Source organism: Protopterus annectens, chromosome 1.part0, assembly GCF_019279795.1.
Source record: "Protopterus annectens isolate FY-2018-M chromosome 1.part0, PAN1.0, whole genome shotgun sequence".
NCBI classification, from domain to species: Eukaryota; Metazoa; Chordata; order Ceratodontiformes; family Protopteridae; genus Protopterus; species Protopterus annectens.
In genome coordinates, this window is record NC_056725.1 from 1,218,461,248 (window position 1) to 1,218,477,443 (window position 16,196).

General features: G+C 42.8%; 1 protein-coding gene across 1 annotated transcript in view; it reads left to right on the forward strand.

The window, feature by feature from the left end:
- Positions 1-16,196, forward strand: part of LOC122800655 (PC3-like endoprotease variant B) — a 3,659,607-nt gene that overhangs the window by 2,641,938 nt on the left and 1,001,473 nt on the right. The gene's annotated exons all lie outside the window — the stretch shown is intronic.

Genomic DNA, 16,196 nt, shown 5'->3' on the forward strand with positions numbered 1-16,196 from the left:
TTTTTTATTTTGTTTTGGGTTTTGAGTGTTTTTTTTTTGATATTCAACGTTTTTAGACTTTGAAATTTCTAGTTCGAAGTTTGAAGCTTTGAAGTTGTCAGCATTCGACAATCTGATATAGACCCTTTATAAGCTGAGCAAAATAGAAGGATTCTGTTATAGCCATGAACATATGTTGATCAAAAGTTAGATCACTGTCCACATGAGTTCAAAAAAATCTTGAATAACAGGGTCACCTCTTAGGGACATATTGTCAGTGTGGTAGTTTCCTGGGATAGATGACTTCCCAAAGGCATTTAGTTTCTGTCCATGATTCTGGCACCAGTTATTTATATGGGACAAACCTTCCTGCAGGATGGCTAAGTCATTTGGGTATTCAATGACTGCTCCTAACTTGCAGTTATCTGCAAACATAGTGAGAGCACTTTGGCTTTGGCTTTTATCTAGGAAAAGCAGATGCCAAACAAGAGAGGCCCAAGCACAGAACATTTTTGTGGAGGTAACTTCTCATATTTGGATTACATGTGTCATGTCCTATCTGTGAGCCAGATGGCAATTAAGCAGGTGACACAGGACTTTATTCACAGTTTAATTAGCTTTTCTACTATGTCTGAATGGAGAATTTTGTCAAAAGCTTTGGCCAGAACAAAGCATGTGGTGTGTAATATTTTGCCTTCATCCATCGCTTTGGTGACCTTTTCAAAAAAATTCACCAGGTTGAGAAAACATGACCTGCTCTTGATAAATCTAAACTGAGATGGGTCCAGTATATGCTTCAATAAACTATATTGCTCAATTCTGACAATCTTGATGCCCCGAGCCATGACACAGTAAATAAAAAATCTGTGTATACTACTTGCCTGCGTACACTTTCCTTTGGAAACTGAACTGTTCCCTACCACCAGCTTAAACATTAAAACATAAGTTCGCCCTTCCTTATTCTTTTGTTTCCTTACTTACACATGGCAAATCCTATCAAATTTAGTATCCCTAAAACTCTATCCAAAGCTGGCTCCAACACTAAAATAAAAGCATCCTTCACAATAACTATGTCTCCTAACTCATGTTTCTTATAAAGCCCTAAAGAAACAAAAGCAAATAGTCCTGTTGTTATGATTGATTAAACTACCTCAAAATAAATTAATAAATAAATGAATGAATAAAAGAAATAGCCCCTTCCTTTGCCCTTCCTAACCAGATGTGACTCCATAATGTACTATCCCATTCTATGAGTAACATCCAGGCTAAAGGTGATCCCTTCCTAAACAGATAGGACTGCATAATGTACAATACCATTCTACGGGTAACACGCAGGCTGAAGTTGATCCATTCGTAAGCGGATGGGACTCCATAATGTACTAACCCATTCTATGGGTAACAACCAGGCTGAAGGTGATCCCTTCCTAAGAAGATGAGACTCCATAATGTACTATCCCATTCTACGGGTAACACCCAGGCTGAAAAATGATCCCTTCCTAAGCAGATGGGACTCCATAATGTAATATCCCATTCTACAAATAACATCCAGGCTGAAAGTGATCCCTTCCTAAGCAGATGGGACTCCATAATGTACTATCCCATTTGACAAATAACACCCAGGCTGAAGGTGATCCCTTCCTAAGCCGATGGGACTCCATAATGTACTATCCCATTCTAAAAATAAAACCCAAGCTGAAGGTGATGCCTTCCTAAGCAGATGAGACTCCATAATGTACTATCCCATTCTACAAATAACACCCAGGCTGAAGGTGATCTCTTCCTAAGCAGATGTGACACCATAATTTACTATCCCAATCCACAAGTAACACCCTGGCTGAAGGTGATCCCTTCCTAAGCAGATGGGACTCCATAATGTACTCTCCCATTCCACAAGAAACACCCAGGCTGAAGGTGATCCCTTCCTAAGCAGATGGGACTGCATAAAGTACTATCCCATCCTATAAATAACACGCAGGCTGAAAGCGATCCCTTTCTAAGCAGATGGGACTCCATAGTGTACTATCCCATTATACGGGTAACACCATGGCTGAAGGTGATACCTTCCTAAGCAGATGGAACTCCATAATGTAGTATCCCATTCTACAAGTAACACCCAGGCTGAATGTGATCCGTTCTTAAGCAGATGGCACTCCATAATTTACTATCCCATTCCACAAGTAACACCCAGGCTGAAGATGATCCATTCCTAAGCAGATGGGACTCCATAATGTACTCTCCCATTCTACAAGAAACACCCAGGCTGAAGGTGATCCCTTCCTAAGCAGATAATGTACTATCCCATTCTACAAATAACACCCAGACTGAAGGTGATCCCTTCCTAAGCAGATGGGACTCCATAATGTACTATCCCATTCTACAAATAACACCCAGGCTGAAGCTGATCCCTTCCTAAGGATATGGGACTCCATAATGTACTATCCCATTCTACAAATAACCGCCAAGCTTAAGGAGATCCCTTCCAAGGCAAATGGGACTCCATAATGTACTATCCCATTCTACAAATAACAGCCAGGCTGAAGGTGATTCCTTCCTAAGCCGATGGGACTCCATAATGTACTATTCCATTCTACAAATAACACCCGCATTGAAGGTGATCTCTTCCTAAAAGATGGGACTCCATAATGTGCTATCCCATTCTACAAGTAACACCCAAGCTGAAGGTGATCCCTTCCTAAGCAGATGTGACTCCATAGAGTACTCTCCCATTCTACGAGTAACACCCAGGCTGAAGGTGATCCCTTCCTTAGCAGATGTGACTCCATAGTGTACTATCCCATTGTACGAGTAACACCAAGGCTGAAGGTGATCCCTTCCTTAGCAGATGTGACTCCATAGTGTACTATCCCATTCTACAAATAACACCCAGGCTGAAGGTGATCCCTTCCTAAGCAGATGTGACTCCATAGAGTATTATTCCATTCTACGAGTAACACCCAGGCTGAAGGTGATCCCTTCTTTAGCAAATGTGACTCCATAGTGTACTACCCCATTGTACGAGTAACACCAAGGCTGAAGGTGATCCCTTCATTAGCAGATGGCACTCCATAGTGCACTACCCCATTCTATGGCCAACACCCAGGCTGAAGGTGATCCCTTCCTAAGCAGATGGGACTCCATAGTGCACTACCCCATTCTACGGGTAACACCCAGGCTGAAGGTGATCCCTTCCTAGGCAGATGGGTCTCCATAGTGCACTACCCCATTCTATGGGTAACACCCAGGCTGAAGGTGATCCCTTCCTAAGCAGATTGGACTGCATGGTGTACTACCCCATTCTACTAGACACACCCAGGCTGAAGGCAATCCCTTCTTAAGCAAATGTGACTTCATAGTGTACTACCCCATTCTACGAGTAAAACCCAGGCTGAAGGTGAACCCTTGCTAAGCAGATGGGACTCCATAGTGTACTTCCCCATTCTACTTTTAACATTGTAATACCCAGGCTGAAGGTGATCCTTACCTAAGCAGATGGGACTCCATAGTGTACTACCCCATTCTATGGGTAACACCCAGGCTGAAGGTGATCCCTTCCTAAGCATGTGGGACTCCATAGTGTGCTACCCCATTGTATGTGTAACACCCAGGCTGAAGGTGATCCCCTCCTAAGCAGATAGGACTCCATTGTGTCCTACTCCATTCTACGAGTAAGACCCAGGCTGAAGGTGATCCCTTCCTAAGCAGATGGGACTCCATATTGTACTTCCCCATTCTACTTGTAACATTGTAACTCCCAGGCTGAAGGTGATCCCTACCTAAGCAGATGGGACTCCATAGTGTACTATCCGATTATACGGGTAACACCCTGGCTGAAGGTGATCCCTTCCTAAGCAGATGGGACTCCATAATGTACTCTCCCATTCTACAAGAAACACCCAGGCTGAAGGTGATCCTTTCCTAAGCAGATAATGTACTATCCCATTCTACAAATAACACCCAGGCTGAAGGTAATCCCTTCCTAAGCAGATCATCCTCTTTCGGCTGTTCCCATTAGGGGTTGCCACAGCAGATCACCTGTTTCCATTTCTTCCTGTCCTCTGCATCTTGCTCTGTCACACCAACCACCTGCATGTCCTCTCTCATCACATCCATAAACCTTATCTTAGTTCTTCCTCTTTTCCAGTTACCTGGTAGCTTCATCCTTAGCATCTTTTTCCCAATATTCTCAGCATCCCTCCTCAGTACATGTCCAAACCAACGTAATCGTGCCTCAATGGATTTGTCTCCAAACCTTCCAACCTGGGCTGACCCTCTAATATACTTATTCCTAATCCTGTCCTCCCTCATCACACCCAGTGCAAATCTTAACATCTTTGATTCTGCCACATCCAGCTCAAACTCCTGCCTTTTTGTCAATGCCACTGTCTCCAACCCATATAACATAGCTGGTCTCACTACCCTCTTGTAGACCTTCCCTTTCACTCTTACAGGTACTCATCTGTCACAAATCACTCCTGACACATTTCTCCACCCACTCCATCCTGCCTGTACTCTCTTCTTCACCTCTCTTCCACACTCACCGTTACTCTGAACTATTGACCCCAAGTATTTAAACTCATCCACCTTCACCACCTCTACTCCTTGCATCCTCACCATTCCTCTATCCTCCCTCTCATTCACACACATATATTCTGTCTTAGTTCTGCTGACCTTCATTCCTCTTCTCTCTAGAGCATATCTCCATCTCTCCGGGGTCTCCTCCACCTGTTCCCTACTCTCACTACAGATCACAATGTCATCTGCAAGCATCATAGTCCACGGTGACTCCTGTCTGATCTCGTCTGTCAACCTGTCCATCACCATTGCAAATAACAAAGGGCTCAGAGCTGATCCTTGATGTAATCCCACCTCCACCTTAAACGCATCTGTCACTCCCACCGCAGACCTCACTGCTGTCACACTACCCTCGTACATATCCTGTACCACTTTTACATACTTTTCTGACACTCCTGACTTCTTCATACGATACTACAACTCCTCTCTAGGCACCCAGTCATATGCTTTCTCTAAGTCTGCAAAAACACAATGCCTTCCTAAGCAGATGCGACTCCATAATGTACTATCCCATTCTACAAAAAATACCCAGGCTGAAGGTGACCCCTTTCTAAGAGATGGGACTCCATAATGTGTTATCCCATTCTACAAGTAACACCCAAGCTGAAGGTGATCCCTTCCTTAGCAGATGTGACTCCACAGTGAACTCTCCCATTCTATGAGTAACACCCAGGCTGAAGGTGATCCCTTCCTTAGCAGATGTGACTCCATAGAGTATTATTCCATTCTATGAGTAACACCCAGGCTGAAGGTGATCCCTTCCTTAGCAGATGTGACTCCATAGTGTACTATCCCATTGTACGAGTAACACCAAGGCTGAAGGTGATCCCTTCATTAGCGGATGTGACTCCATAGAGTATTATTCCATTCTACGAGTAACACCCAGGCTGAAGGTGATCCCTTCCTAAGCAGATGTGACTCCATAGAGTATTATTCCATTCTACGAGTAACACCCAGGCTGAAGGTGATCCCCTCCTAAGCAGATGTGACTCCATAGTGTACTATCCCATTGTACGAGTAACACCAAGCCTGAAGGTGATCCCTTCATTAGCAGATGTGACTCCATAGAGTATTATTCCATTCTACGAGTAACACCCAGGCTGAAGGTGATCCCTTCCTAAGCAGATGTGACTCCATAGAGTATTATTCCATTCTACGAGTAACACCCAGGCTGAAGGTGATCCCTTCCTTAGCAGATGTGACTCCATAGAGTATTATTCCATTCTACGAGTAACACCCAGGCTGAAGGTGATCCCTTCCTTAGCAGATGTGACTCCATAGAGTCACAGTCACACAGTCTTCAGCCTGGGTGTTACTCGTAGAATGGAATAATACTCCATGGAGTCACATCTGCTTAGGAAGGGATGGGAGGGTTGGGAGGGTGGCCTAATGGTTAAGGTGTTTGCCTTACAAACACAAGATGCAGGGTTTGAGTCTCACAAGGGATAATTGGCTAGGCTTAAAATGACCCACAAGGGCAGTTAGCCTAATACTAATCTATGAACCTATATAGTGTACTATCCCATTGTACGAGTAACACCAAGGCTGAAGGTGATCCCTTCATTAGCAGATGTGACTCCATAGAGTATTATTCCATTCTACGAGTAACACCCAGGCTGAAGGTGATCCCTTCCTAAGCAGATGTGACTCCATAGAGTATTATTCCATTCTACGAGTAACACCCAGGCTGAAGGTGATCCCTTCCTTAGCAGATGTGACTCCATAGTGTACTATCCCATTGTACGAGTAACACCAAGGCTGAAGGTGATCCCTTCATTAGCAGATGTGACTCCATAGTGTACTACCCCATTCTACGAGTAACACACAGGCAGAAGGTGATCCCTTCCTAAGCAGATGTGACTCCAGAGTGTACTACCCCGTTCTACGGATAACACCCAGGATGAAGGTGATCCCTTCCTAAGCAGATGGCACTCCATAGTGCACTACCCCATTCTACGGGTAACACCCAAGCTGAAGGTGATCCCTTCCTAAGCAGATGGGTCTCCATAGTGTACTACCACATTCTATGGGTAACACCCAGGCTGAAGGTGATCCCTTCCTAAGCAGATGGGTTTTCATAGTGTACTTTCCCATTCTACGGGTAACACCAAGGCTGAAGGTGATCCCTTCCTAAGCAGATTGGACTCCAGGGTGTACTACCCCATTCTACTAGTCACACCCAAGCTTAAGGCAATCCCTTCTAAAGCAGATGTGACTTCATAGTGTACTACCCCATTCTACGAGTAAAACCCAGGTTGAATGTGAACCCTTGCTAACAGATGGGACTCCAGAGTGTACTTCCCATTCAACTTTTAACATTGTAATACCCAGGCTGAAGGTGATCCTTACCTAAGCAGATGGGATGCCATAGTGTACTACCCCATTCTACGGGTAACACCCAGGCTGAAGGTGATCCCTTCCTAAGCAGGTGGGACTCCATAGTGTGCTACCCCATTCTATGGGTAACACCCAGGCAGAAGGTGATCTCCTCCTAAGCAGATAGGACTCCATTGTGCACAACTCTATTCTACGAGTAAGACCCAGGCTGAAGGTGATCCCTTCCTAAGCAGATGGGACTCCATATTGTTCTTCCGCATTCTACTTGTAGCATTGTAACACCCAGGCTGAAGGTGATCCCTACCTAAGCAGATGGGACTCCATAGTGTACTATCCGATTATACAGGTAACACCCTGGCTGAAGGTGATACCTTCCTAAGCAGATGGGACACCATAATGTACTATCCCATTCTACGGGTACACCCATGCTGAAGGTGATCCCTTCCTAAGCAGATGGGACTCCATAATGTACTATCCCCTTCTACAGGTAACACCCAGGCTGAAGGTGATCCCTTCCTAAGCAGATGGAACTCCATAATGTACTATACTATTCTAGGGGAAACACCCAGGCTGAAGGTGATCCCTTCCTAAGCAGATGGGACTCCATAATGTAGTATACCATTATACAGGTAACACCCAGGCTGAAGTTGATCCCTTCCTAAGCAGATGGGACTCCATAATGTACTAAATCATTCTATGGGTAACACCCAGGCTGAAGGTGATCCCTTCCTAAGCAGATGGGAATCCATAATGTACTAACCCATTCTACGGGTAACACCCAGGCTGAAGCTGATCCTTTCCTTAACAGATGGGATTCCATAATGTACTGTCCCATTCTACAAACAACACCCAGGCTGAAGGTGATCCCTTCCTAAGCAGATGGGACTCCATAGGGTACTTAACCCATTCTACAAATAATACCCAGGCTGAAGGTGATCCCTTTCTAAGCAGATGGGACTCTGAAGTGTACTATTCCATTCCACAAATAACACCCAGACTGAAGGTGATCCCTTCCTTCTCAGATGGAGCTCCATAATTTACTATCCTATTCTACAAACAACACCCAGGCTGATGGTGATCCCTTCCTAAGCAGATGGGACTCCATAATGTACTATCCCAGTCTACAAGTAACACCCAGGCTGAAGGTTATCCCTTCTTAAGCAGATGGGACTCCATAATGTTCTATCCCATTCTACAAGTAACATCTTTGATAAAGGTGATCCCTTCCTAAGCAGATGGGACCCCACAATGTACTGTCCCATTCTACATATAAACCCAGGCTGAAGGTGATACCTTCCTAAGCGGATGGGACTCCATAATGTAATATCCCATTCAACAAGTACCACCCAGGCTGAAGGTGATCCCTTCCTAAGCAGATGGAACTCCATAATGTAGTATCCCATTCTAAAAATAACACCCAGGCTGAAGGTGATACCTTCCTAAGCGGATGGGACTCCATAATGTAATATCCCATTCAACAAGTAATACCCAGGCTGAAGGTGATCCCTTCCTAAGCAGATGGAACTCCATAATGTAGTATCCCATTCTAAAAATAACACCCAGGCTGAAGGTTATCCTTCCTTAGCAGATTGGACTCCATAATGTACTATCTCATTGTACAAATAACACCCAGGTTGAAGGTGATCCCTTCCTAAGCAGATCGGAGTCCATAATGTACTATCCCATTCTACAAATAACATCCAGGCTGAAGGCGATCCCTTCCTAAGCAGATGGGACTCCATAATGTACTATCCCATTCTACCAGTAACACCCAGGCTGACAGTGATCCCTTCCTAAGCAAATGGGACTCTATAATGTACTATTCCATTCTACAAATAACATCCAGGCTGAAGGTGATCCCTTCCTAAGCAGATGGGACTCCATAGGGTACTTAGCCCATTCTACAAACAACACCCAGGCTGATGGTGATCCCTTCCCACGCAGGTGAGACTCCATAATGTACTATCCCAGTCTACAAGTAACACCCAGGCTGAAGGTGATCCCTTATTAAGCAGGTAGGACTCCATAATGTTCTATCCCATTCTACAAGTAACATCTTTGATAAAGGTGATCCATTCCTAAGCAGATGGGACCCCATAATGTACTATCCCATTCTACTCCATAGGGTACTTAGCCCATTCTACAAACAACACCTAGGCTGAAAGTGATCCCTTCCTAAGCAGATGGGACTCCATAATGTACTGTCCCATTCTACAAATAACACCCAGGCTGAAGGTGATCCCTTCCTAAGCAGATGGGACTCCATAATGTACTATCCCATTCTACAAATAACACCCAGGCTGAAGGTGATCCCTTCCTAAGCAGATGGGACTCCATAATGTACCATCCCATTCTACACATATCACCAAGGCAGAAGGTGATCCCTTCCTAAGCAGATGGGACTCCATAATGTACTCTCCCATTCTACAAGTAACACCCAGGCTGAAGGAGATCCCTTCCTATGCAGATGGAACTCCATAATGTAGTATCCCATTCTACAAATAAATGCTAGGCTGAAGGTAATCCCTTCTTACGCAGATGGGACTCCATAATGTAATATCCCATTCTACAAGTAACACCCAGGCTGAAGGTGATCCCTTCCTAAGCAGATGGAGCTCCATAATGTAGTATCCCATTCTCAAAATAACACCCAGGCTGAAGGTGATCCCTTCCTTAGCAGATGGGACTCCATAATGTACTATCCCATTCTACAAGTAACACCCAAGCTGAAGGTGATCCCTTCCTAAGCAGATGGGACTCCATAATGTACTATCCCAATCTACAAATAACTTCCAAGCTGAAGTTGATCCCTTCCTAAGAAGATGGCACTCCATAATATACTCTCCTATTATACAAATAACACCCAGGTTGAAGGTGATTGCTTCCTAAGCAGATGGGACTCCATAATGTTGTATCCCATTCTGCAAGTAAAACAGAGGCTGAAGTTGATCCCTTCCTAAGCAGATGAGACTCCATAATGTACTATCCCATTATACAAATAACACCCACGCTGAAGATGATTGCTTCCTAAGAAGATGGGACTCCATAATGTACTATCCCATGCTACAAATAACACCCAGGCTGAAGTTGATCCCTTCCTAAGCAGATGGCACTCCATAAAGTACTCTCCCATTCTTCAAAAAACACCCAGGCTGAAGGTGATCCCTTCCTAAGCAGATGGGACTCCATAATGTACTATCCCATTCTACAAGTAACACCCAGGCTGATGGTGATCCCTTCCTAAGCAGATAATGTACTATCCCATTCTACAAATAACACCCAGGCTGAAGGTGATCCCTTCCTAAGCAGATGGGACTCCATAATGTACTATCCCATTCTACAAGTAACACCCAGGCTGATGGTGATCCCTTCCTAAGCAGATAATGTACTATCCCATTCTACAAATAACACCCAGGCTGAAGGTGATCCCTCCCTAAGCAGATGGGACTCCATAATGTACTATCCCATTCTACAAATAACACCCAGGCTGAAGGTGATCCCTTCCTAAGCAGATGGGACTCCATAATGTACTATCCCAATCTACAAATAACACGCAGGCTGAAGGTGATCCCTTCCTAAGCAGATGGGACTCCATAATGCACTATCCCATTCTACACATAACACAGAGGCAGAAGTTGATCCCTTCCTATGCAGATGGGACTCCATAATGTAATATCCCATTCTACAAGTAACACCCAAGGTGAAGGTGATCCCCTTCTAAGCAGATGGAACTCCATAGTGTAGTATACCATTCTAAAAATAACACCCAGGCTGAAGGTTATCCTTCCTAAGCAGATGGGACTCCATAATGTTGTATCCCATTCTACAAATACCACCCAGGCTGAAGGTGATCCTTTCCTAAGCAGATGGGAGTCCATAATGTACTATCCCATTCTACAAATAACACCCAGGCTGAAGGTGATCCCTTCCTACGCAGATGGGACTCCATAATGTACTATCCAATTCTACAAATAACACCCAGGCTGAAGGTGATTGCTTCCTAAGCAGATGGGACTCCATAATGTACTATCCTATTCTACATATAACACCCAGGCTGAAGGTGATCCCTTCCTAAGTAGATTGGACTCCATAATGTATTCTCCCATGCTACAAATAACACCCAGGCTGAAGGTTATCCTTTAATAAACAGATGGGATGCCATAATGTACTCTCCCATGCTACAAATAACACCCTGGCTGAAGGTGATCTGTTTCTAAGCATATGGCACTCCATAAAGTACTCTCCCATTCCTCAAGAAACACCCAGGCTGAAGGTGATCCCTTCCTAAGCAGATGGGACTCCATAATGTACTATCCCATTCTACAAGTAACACCCAGGCTGAAGGTGATCCTTTCCTAAGCAGATAATGTACTATCCCATTCTACAAATAACACCCAGGCTGAAGGTGATCCCTCCCTAAGCAGATGGGTCTCCATAATGTACTATCCCATTCTACAAATAACACCCAGGCTGAACGTGATCCCTTCCTAAGCAGATAATGTACTATCCCATTCTACAAATCACACCCAGGCTGAAGGTGATCCCTCCCTAAGCAGATAGGACTCCATAATGTACTATCCCATTCTACAAATAACACCTAGGCTGAAGGTGATCGCTTCCTAAGCAGATGGGAGTCCATAATGTACTATCCCATTCTACAAATAACACCCAGGCTAAAGGTGATCCCTTCCTAAGAAGATGGGACTCCATAATGTACTATCCCAATCTACAAATAACATCCAGGCTGAAGTTGATCCCTTCCTAAGAAGATGGGACTCCATAATATACTCTCCCATTCTACAAGTAACACCCAGGCTGAAGGTGATCCCTTCCTAAGCAGATGGGACTCCATAATGTACTATCCCATTATACAAATAACACCCACGCATAAGGTGATTGCTTCCTAAGCAGATGGGACTCCATAATGTACTATCCCATTTTACAAATAACACCTAGGCTGAAGTTGATCCCTTCCTAAGCAGATGGGACTCCATAATGTACTATCCTATTCTACATATAATACCCAGGCTGAAGGTGATCCCTTCCTAAGTAGATTGGACTCCATAATGTATTCTCTAATGCTACAAATAACACCCAGGCTGAAGGTTATCCTTTCCTAAGCAGATGGGACTCCATAATGTACTCTCCCATGCTACAAATAACACCCAGGCTGAAGGTGATCTGTTCCTAAGCAGATGGCAGTCCATAAAGTACTCTCCCATTCTTCAAGAAACACTCAGGCTGAAGGTGATCCCTTTCTAAGCAGATGGGACTCCATAATGTACTATCCCATTCTGCAAGTAACACCCAGGCTGAAGGTGATCCCTTCCTAAGCAGATAATGTACTATCCCATTCTACAAATAACACCCAGGCTGAAGGTGATCCCTCCCTAAGCAGATGGGTCTCCATAATGTACTCTCCCATTCTACAAATAACACCCAGGCTGAAGGTGATCTGTTCCTAAGCAGATGGCACTCCATAAAGTACTCTCCCATTCTTCAAGAAACACCCAGGCTGAAGGTGATCCCTTTCTAAGCAGATGGGACTCCATAATGTACTATCCCATTATACAAATAACATCCAGGCATAAGGTGATTGCTTCCTAAACAGATGGGACTCCATAATGTACTATCCCATTATACAAATAACACCCAGGCATAAGGTGATTGCTTCCTAAGCAGATGGGACTCCATAATGTACTATCCCATTCTACAAATAACACCCAGGCTGAAGTTGATCCCCTCCTAAGCAGATGGGACTCCATACTGTACTATCCTATTCTACATATAATACCCAGGCTGAATGTGATCCCTTCCTAAGTAGATTGGACTCCATAATGTATTCTCTAATGCTACAAATAACACCCAGGCATAAGGTGATTGCTTCCAAAGCAGATGGGACTCCATAATGTACTATCCCATTCTACAAATAACACCCAAGCTGAAGTTGATCCCCTCCTAAGCAGATGGGACTCCATAATGTACTCTCCCATGCTACAAATAACACCCAGGCTGAAGGTGATCTGTTCCTAAGCAGATGGCAGTCCATAAAGTACTCTCCCATTCTTCAAGAAGCACCCAGGCTGAAGGTGATCCCTTTCTAAGCAGATGGGACTCCATAATGTACTATCCCATTCTACTAGTAACACCCAGGCTGAAGGTGATCCCTTCCAAAGCAGATAATGTACTATCCCATTCTACAAATAACACCCAGGCTGAAGGTGATCCCTCCCTAAGCAGATGAGACTCCATAATGTACTATCCCATTCTACAAATAACACCCAGGCTGAAGGTGATCCCTTCCTAAGCAGATGGGACTCCATAATGTACTATCCCATTCTACAAATAACACCCAGGCTGAAGGTGATCCCTTCCTAAGCAGATGGGACTCCATAATGTACTATCCCATTCTACAAATAACACCCAGGCTGAAGTTGATCCCCTCCTAAGCAGATGGGACTCCATACTGTACTATCCTATTCTACATATAATACCCAGGCTGAAGGTGATCCCTTCCTAAGTAGATTTGACTCCATAATGTATTTTCTAATGCTACAAATAACACCCAGGCTGAAGGTTATCCTTTCCTAAGCAGATGGGACTCCATAATGTACTCTCCCATGCTACAAATAACACCCAGGCTGAAGGTGATCTGTTCCTAAGCAGATGGGACTCCATAAAGTACTCTCCCATTCTACAAATAACACCCTGGCTGAAGGTTAGAACTGATGAGCATGTCATTATCATGCTGCATATTATGTAAGAATGGAAAAACTGGCACAGTTCATCTAAGGATTTAAAAGTGAAATTGAAATTATATTATATTATTAATGACAAGTCTGGTAATTGCCATGACATTAGTAGGACACTGTTTTTTTTAGGCAAAAGTGTACTATTTTTTCAACAGAAGTTTACTTACTTCCAGTCAAAAACTAAACGGTATAAATATTTTTCAGGAGGCACACTATTATTTATTTCATGGGGATTGATCGGTTAGACTTGGTGACATGTATCATAATGGCTTGAACCAGACTTTGAAGTATCTGACAAATTTGACACCATGGGACTTTTGTAGCATGTTACTACACCATTATTCTACATTTGTGTATGATTCACAAAATGATTGTTTTAGCCCATTACAAATTTAAGTTTGTCCGTTTGTAAAGTTCCTTTCAAAGTTACAAATGATCATTTACCATTTTTTTGTAAGTAAAGTACTGGCTGAAGATAAGAATGTAAATGAAAATGAAATGTTTGTTATGAGAGATTTTTATTAACTTGATGGCTAAGGTTATTTGTGATAAGTTTAGCCAGCTACATCCATCTAATTTTTATTATATGTTGGATATTATAATAAAACAGGAAATATTTAACATCCTTGCTGTAAAGTTTTAAATTAAGTTGAGCCCTTTTTAGCAATTGCATGGTATGACAAATAAAAAGAGGTAAAGATAAAAGACAAAATGGACAGGAAGTCTATGAAAGCTGAAGTCTGTCAGATCAGCAACACAGATTATGGGCTCTTGCAGAAAAAAAGGGAAAACATGAATATCGGCGAAACAACATTTGGAACTCAAAAGAAAATTTTGGAAAATAATATTGTTGTATTAGCTGTAAAAAAGGACAAATTAAATTCTCTGAAACTGATGTGATAAACATACCAGTGGTTGACATAACTGATACATTTCAGATTGCTAAGGAAGTTCATTACTTTTTTATCAGATCAGAAGTTGATTATAAGTTTGATTTACATTTTGAGTCTTGTTTGCATACATATTTTTTTATTTTATTTTTCCACTCCCAGTTTTTGTCTTTATACTGGCCCAGCCCTTGTGCCCCATTCATGGTGGTCTACCAGCCACTCCATTCTTCCAAGAACTTATCTGGTATTTCACACTGGAGCTGGTCACAGAACCAAGGCTGTGGGGATCAGCATATTATGCTTCCATCCGGGGGGGGGGGTAAACTTATGGCCTAACAATTCCCCTTTTAGGGTGAGGTTATATGGTCTGTGGTTGGGTATGGAATATGTTATATGGTCCGTGTATTTGGGTGTGGAATATGTTATATGGTCTGTGGCTGGGTGTGAAATATGTTATGTGGTTCGCTGTTGGGGGTGGAATATGTGCTAGCTGCATATTGTCCCACCTATGCAGCAGGTCAGTCTGACACACTTTCCACCCAGCAGTCACACCTCCAGTAGTGATGTCCCTGGCCTCCATCAAGGATCATCACTAAGACATGTCTATGTGTCATACTCACAAACACACCAGGAAATCAGAACCAGACTCAAAAAAATGAAATGAAGAGATCCACAAGCTCTTAAGAGGTATGAAGCCTTTAATATAACCTTTTAAAATACAAGCTGAAAATAAGTAAACCACAAGATAAGCACTTTTGCTTTGTTTTACATACACCCTCTACCTAGTTTTATTCTCAAAGCACCAACACATAGGCCTGTACCCAGTTTTTTTTAAAAAACACTTTTTAAATAACATTTAAAAAAAACTTTAAAAAATGTTCCCCTTCCCTAGTCTTTAATCATCTATAACACAAATCTATTAGGGCTTTTTTATCTTAAAGACAAGGGAAAGGGAATTTTTTTTAAATGTATATAATATTGTTTATTGATTGGTTAGAAACAAACTGACATAGGTAATGGAGGGGGATTAGAACATTATAGTTGGAGTTTGCTGACATCTGAGGAAGTTTTGAATTTGTCAGAACAAAAGCGCTTATCTTGTGGCTTACTTATTTTCAGCTTGTGTTTTAAACGGTTATATTAAAGGCTTTGTACCTCTTAAGAGCTTGTGGATCTCTTCATTTCATTTTCATGTGCCACACTCACCCAGTAATAGGCACACCCATTCCTCTCTGCCACTCTGTCAGTGACCAGAGCCACTAACTGAACTGGGATTGCCTGGGTCATAGTCAGGGCTTTATCCCGCTATGCCACTGGAGCACTTTCTTTTCATAAATAATGTAATATTTCCCTTCTGAACAAATCCTAGATCAACTAGACTGCTGGAAAGAAGAACTCCCCCTTTCATAGTGCAAATCTTGTGAATCTCAGTGTATTTGATCCTTGTCTTGATTATCTTATATGACAAATTACGCATGTTTATCTCCATTATTTTGCAAAAGAAATTCTCTCTAAACTGATCTTTTTTCATTTTCACACTAGAAAAGGAAATGCACATAAAAGTATTAATTTCTTGTTTATAGTACTAATGATTTCACTTTCCAAAGGTTTGGGAGATGCCTGACTGATCAGATATCATCATAGCTGAACAACAGCAAACTATTGT